Source organism: Palaemon carinicauda, chromosome 22, assembly GCF_036898095.1.
Source record: "Palaemon carinicauda isolate YSFRI2023 chromosome 22, ASM3689809v2, whole genome shotgun sequence".
Lineage (NCBI taxonomy): Eukaryota > Metazoa > Arthropoda > Malacostraca > Decapoda > Palaemonidae > Palaemon > Palaemon carinicauda.
In genome coordinates, this window is record NC_090746.1 from 48,187,167 (window position 1) to 48,192,166 (window position 5,000).

General features: G+C 49.8%; 2 protein-coding genes across 2 annotated transcripts in view; one reads left to right on the forward strand and one right to left on the reverse strand.

Annotated features, from left to right (window-relative positions):
* The window catches only part of LOC137616421 (uncharacterized), a 742,648-nt gene that overhangs the window by 437,950 nt on the left and 299,698 nt on the right, over window positions 1–5,000 (forward strand). The gene's annotated exons all lie outside the window — the stretch shown is intronic.
* Window positions 1–5,000, reverse strand: part of LOC137616424 (receptor-type tyrosine-protein phosphatase T-like) — a 209,195-nt gene that overhangs the window by 15,016 nt on the left and 189,179 nt on the right. The window lies entirely within an intron of this gene.

The following is a 5,000-nucleotide window of genomic DNA, read 5'->3' on the forward strand; positions in this document are numbered from 1 at the left end:
AAAGCTAGTTGTGGTGTGTGCCGGCCGGCAAAGGCAGGCCGGCACACATCCTCCTATACTGTACTAGTATTCTTCTGTATAGCATATACAGTAAGAAGAAAACTATAGTAAAGGTTTAGGTACAGCACTGTATCTTCTAACACTATTGTGTTTTCTTGCACAGCCCTTTGCTGTTGCCCTCAGATAGGAAGCAGAGTTCTTCCCTGTCTATTATCCAGGATTTTAAAATCATTGCTTAGGTGTGAGCTCCACCTGTTTCCTCTGGAAACCTTGCATTGGTTACTCTAGAAGAGATAAACCATTTTGATTTTATTATCTGGAAGGCTGCAACAATGGGTTGTGAGGGAAACACAAGTGTGTGTCTTTCCTTTATGAATTGTTATGCTATACTATGCATATCCAGTGATACATAGTTCACTTGATACTCATGGAAATTTCTTCTCTTTACAGGAGGACCCTCCGAAGTGCGGAAATGTTTTCTGCAATGTCCGCAGCAAGAACCTCTGCGGACATGAGTGTTGTAGGAGACACGCAGCATGCGCTGTCTCCAAGGATGATCTCCAGTATTGGGACCCTCAGGTATGTACTGTATGCACTAACCTGATTACTGAGGCTTTTGATTCCCCTAGAACGGCGGAATCAAGGGATATAGCAAGGGAAAAGCTTCGTACTTGGGTAAGGGGCTTCAAGAAGAACACCTCTGGCCCTTATCTTCCAAGTGAGAAGATGAGGGCGTATCTTTTTCCCCAGGCATCAGCTGAGGCAGTGATTCCCCAGCCTCAAGAGGAGATCCCTCAAGATCAAGTCCAGGTGGACGTGGAAGTCGCAGTCGCGATGCAAGACATCCAGTTGGATGACAGGATGTCTGACCTGGACGAACGTTTGGAAGAAGACCTCCTGGCAGAAGGTCAGGATCAAGTTCAAACCCCGGATGTCGTAGAGGATGAGGTCGACGAGGTGTCGGCTACTCCGGTTCAGATGCCGGAGCCTATCCCCTCAACATCGGCTGGTCTCCCAGTAGAACTGGGACAGGCCCTCTCTTCGATTGTTGGAATGATCCAACAAATGCAGAAGGAGAATCAGGAGAAGGCGGCTGCAATGGAACTGCGTATGCAGTCCCTGGCAGAATCACATGGGCCCCAGAAAAGGCTCAATGTGAAAGACCTTCCCATATGCTCAGATGCTAACCCATGGAGGTATGCTGAGCACATGCCGATGACGACTGGAAAGATCGTCATCTCGGATAAGCTGGGTTCAGTTCCCCTAGAGGAGGTAGAATTCTGGCCCAGCAAGGCATCATATCCGGACTGCTATGTCCGGCTGAGAAAAGAACCAGCTTCAAGGGAGGAGACAGAGCCGAAGGAGGTCATTATTATGGACCACGCTAAGGCTCAAGCCCTACTTTCATCCTCGATGAAAGAGAGGGGCTTCTCTAACTCGAAGGTAGCTGCATTGAGCAAGAAGCTCCCTTCTTTTGTGTCCTCTCCTGATAGAGCCTTCCCCTTTTTACAGAAAGGGTTTGCGGCTGTCCTAAAGGCAGTCGAGGCCGGCAAGCCCTGCCCCTCCCTGGAGGAGTGTAAACCCTTGTCGCTGGCCCTGCCTATGGACCACAAAGACTGGAAGGATGTCCATCTGACATTCTCAGTGGGAAAGTTGGAGGCTGATATTGCCGGACGGCAATTCGGCGAGGACCTCCCCAAGCTGTCCGAATCTCTTTTACGAAGAGAGTTCGAGACAAAAGAAAGACTGGCTGCCTCAATGTCTCATCAGACTACTCTTGAGATGATGGCAAGTGACCCTAAGGTCCATGAAATGTTCATGGTAGTGGCCAAGTCTCACCTAGCCACAGTGACGAAGGACCTTTATGGCTTCGTCAAGGCAAGGAGAGCTTGCAGGGAGTTCGTGTTCACCGGGGCTTCGGTGAGACACGAGCCAAGGAAGTTAATCTCCTCCAACATTTGGGGAAAAGACCTTTTCCCTACCGATGTGGTCAAAGAGGTTGTTGATAAGGCCGCCGTGGAGAATAGAAACCTTCTCCAGAAGTGGGGCCTGGCTATCAAAAGAAAATCTTCCCCGGATGAGGGTCCTCAACCAAAGAGGAAGAATATGAGGACTAGGCTACCGTCTCGGTCAGCCAAGCCTTATAGACAGCAACAGCAACTGCAATTGCCTTTGCCTCCAGTGCCCCAGATGGTGGCACAAACCCCGACTACTTTTCAGTGGGTACCCCAGGCTGTGCCAGGTCAGTCAACCACATTCACCCCAACGTTCGAAGGACAGTCTTCTTCCTTTCGTGCAAAACCTAGAGGAGCAGCCAGAGGCTCGTCTAGGCGCCCCTCAAGGGGAAGGGGATTCAGAGGTGGTCGTGGTCAGGGAGGCAAGACCTCAGGACGGCAGTCCAAGTGAAACGATACCGGTAGGAGGGAGACTGATGAAATTTTGGGATCGCTGGACCTTCGATCCCTGGGCCCAAAGCCTACTCAAGAATGGACTGGGTTGGAGCTGGTACAGCACTCCACCCCCGTGCCTTCGGTTTTTCCAACACTCCACCCCCGTTTTGGAGGAGTACGTTCAAGAACTGTTGGAGAAAAAGGTGATCCGAAAGGTGAAGTCCATCAAATTCCAAGGGAGGCTGTTTTGTGTTCCCAAGAAAGACTCGGAAAAGCTCAGAGTCATTCTGGACTTGTCGCCACTCAACAAGTTCATAGTGAATTGCAAATTCAAGATGCTAACACTGCAACACATAAGGACCTTACTGCCCAAGAGGGCATACTCAGTCTCTATAGACTTGTCAGATGCCTATTGGCACATTCCAATCAGCCGTCGACTCTCCCTCTACCTAGGGTTCAGGCTACAACGGAGACTGTACGCCTTCAGAGCCATGCCATTCGGGCTAAACATAGCCCCAAGGATTTTCACGAAGCTTGCGAGCGCAGCTCTCAAACAATTACGCCTAAAGGGAATTCAGGTAGTAGCCTACCTGGACGACTGGCTGGTGTGGGCAGCATCCGAGACCGAATGCTTGCAAGCTTCCAGTCAGGTGATCCAGTTCCTAGAGTACCTAGGCTTCAAGATCAACAGAAAAAAGTCTCGACTTTCTCCATCCCAAAAGTTCCAGTGGCTGGGAATCCACTGGGACCTTTTGTCACACAGTTTCTCCATCCCAATGAAGAAAAGGAAGGAGATAGCGGGCTCTGTCAAGAGACTTCTAGATTCCAAAAGGATATCAAGACGCGAACAGGAGAGGGTACTAGGCTCTCTCCAGTTTGCTTCAGTGACAGACCCAGTGCTAAGAGCACAGCTAAAGGATGCAACCGGAGTTTGGAGAAGGTATGCATCAAACGCGCGAAGAGACCTGAGAAGACCAGTGCCGCCTCGGCTACGTACTCTTCTCAGACCTTGGTCCCAAGCCAGACATCTAAAGAAGTCGGTTCTTCTTCAGCCACCTCCCCCGTCGATGACGATTCACTCAGACGCCTCAAAGGAGGGATGGGGAGGTCACTCTCATCGGAAAAAAGTCCAGGGGACTTGGTCCAAGCTATTCAGGACCTTTCATATAAACTTTCTAGAAGCTATGGCAGTGCTCCTTACCTTAAAGAAAGTCTCCCCGCGTCACTCGATCCACATAAGATTGGTGATGGACAGCGAGGGGGTTGTGAGATGCTTGAATCGACAAGGGTCGAGGTCACCACCTCTCAACCAGGTGATGTTAGCCATTTTCCGATTGGCGGAAAAGAAGAAGTGGTACCTGTCGGCAGTTCACCTTCAAGGAGTCCGCAATGTGACAGCGGACGCTCTATCCAGGTTCACACCGATAGAGTCGGAATGGTCCTTAGACGCAGGATCATTTTCCTTCATTCTGAATCAAGTCCCAGAACTGCAAATAGACCTCTTTGCGACGAAAGACAACAAGAAGTTGCCCCTGTACGTGTCCCCGTACGAGGACCCCTTAGCGGAAGCAGTGGACGCAATGTCCCTCGACTGGAACAGATGGTCCAGGATTTATCTGTTCCCTCTTCACAACCTTCTGTTGAGGGTCCTCAACAAACTGAGATCCTTCAAGGGGGTAGCGGCAATAGTGGCCCACAAGTGGCCGAACAGTATGTGGTTCCCCTTGGCGTTGGAACTACGGATGAAGTTCGTGCCGCTACCACATCCAGTTCTGACCCAGCGAGTCCAGAAGTCGACTGTCTGCGCTTCATTACAGAAAACCCGGACCCTGCAGCTCATGATTTTCTCGCCCTTGCGGTGAGAAAGCGTTTCGGGATTTCGAAAGCCAGCATAGACTTCCTAGAGGAATATAAGTGCAAATCGACTAGAAGGCAATATGAGTCATCTTGGAGAAAATGGGTGGCCTTTGTAAAGGCAAAGAATCCGCAGGAGATCTCAACAGACTTCTGCTTATCTTTCTTCATCCACCTCCATGGCCAAGGGTTGGCAGCTAACACGATTTCAGTGTGTAAATCTGCTTTGATGAGACCCATTTTATTTGCCTTCCAGATCGACCTAGGTAACGAGATCTTTAATAAAGTTCCGAAAGCCTGCGCTAGGCTCAGACCTTCAGCACCTCCAAAGCCCATTTCATGGTCTTTAGACAAAGTTCTTCATTTCGCCTCCCTGTTGAGCAATGAAGAATGTGCGTTAAAGGATTTGACGCAAAAAGTTATTTTCCTATTTGCACTCGCGTCCGGGGCCAGGGTTAGTGAGATCGTAGCCCTCTCGAGAGAGGCAGGTCGTGTTCAGTTCCTGGATGGGGGGGATCTGAACCTGTTTCCGGATCCTACGTTTCTCGCCAAGAATGAGTTACCCACCAACAGGTGGGGTCCCTGGAGAATCTGCCCTCTGAAAGAAGATGCATCTCTATGTCCAGTAGAATGCCTAAAGGTCTATCTTCGTAGAACTTCAGACTTCAAGGGTGGTCAACTATTCAGGGGAGAAACATCAGGCTCAAATTTATCTCTGAATCAACTCAGAGCGAAAATCACATATTTTATTCGCAG